Source organism: Mastomys coucha, unplaced genomic scaffold, assembly GCF_008632895.1.
Source record: "Mastomys coucha isolate ucsf_1 unplaced genomic scaffold, UCSF_Mcou_1 pScaffold5, whole genome shotgun sequence".
In the NCBI taxonomy this organism is placed as follows: domain Eukaryota; kingdom Metazoa; phylum Chordata; class Mammalia; order Rodentia; family Muridae; genus Mastomys; species Mastomys coucha.
The window spans coordinates 109,099,128-109,100,022 of NW_022196911.1; positions in this window are offsets into that span (position 1 = coordinate 109,099,128).

Consider the following 895-nt stretch of genomic DNA (forward strand, 5'->3'; position numbering starts at 1 on the left):
TTTTTTTATTTACTGTCTTTAAGGTAGATTGTTGGCGCCTTCCTCAAAGGGTATGGTCATCTGTTGTTAAATTATGTTCTTAACTGTAACCATTTTTTTTTAATTTATCTCTTTAATCTTTTATTATTAAAAGCAAGTCTCTTTGAATTCTTCATTCTAGATTTGTACAAATGCTTTTTTGTCTGTCCTTGTGGGGTTTATTTTTCCCCTTTCTTTGTTGTTTTCATTGTCGTTGATAACAAACTGGAAACCTGTTTCTCTCTGTTTGTGGACAAATGAGAGGTTTCAGATGCAGTGAGCATTCACTGAGTCCTTTGCAGTGTTTTCTACCACAGACCTTTGGGCTGCCTGGACTGGATATGGATGTGTGCCTGTGTTGTGACACCGAACAACGCAAGCCTCTGCGAGTGTGTGTCCTGGATAGCCCCTTGCCTGCTCTCCTGCAGAGAGACATTGGACAGACCTTAATTCTTACTCACTGCTGTGGCTACAGAGTAGAAGGATTGCTTTTTCTTTCTTTCTTTCTTTCTTCCTTCCTTCCTTTCCTTTTTTTTAAGACAGCAGACTTTTTTTTAATTTAAAAAAAAAGATATATTAACAGTTTTAGAAGTCAGTAGAATAAAACCTTAAAGCATTCTTATAATATGGCATCTTTTGATTTCTGTATAAAAACAGACCTTTTAAAAAATATTTCTGTAACTTAAGAAACCTGACATTTATGTCATATTTTCTCTTTAGGTAAGGTTTGGTTTGTCTGTCTGGTTTGTTTCCCTCTCCAAACTCTTCCTTCTTTGTGCACCCCGCCCTTCTTCCCTTCCTTCCTTTCTTTTTTGTATATTATTGTTTACAATAAATATACATTGCATTAAAGTGAAAACAGTCCCGTTGACTTATT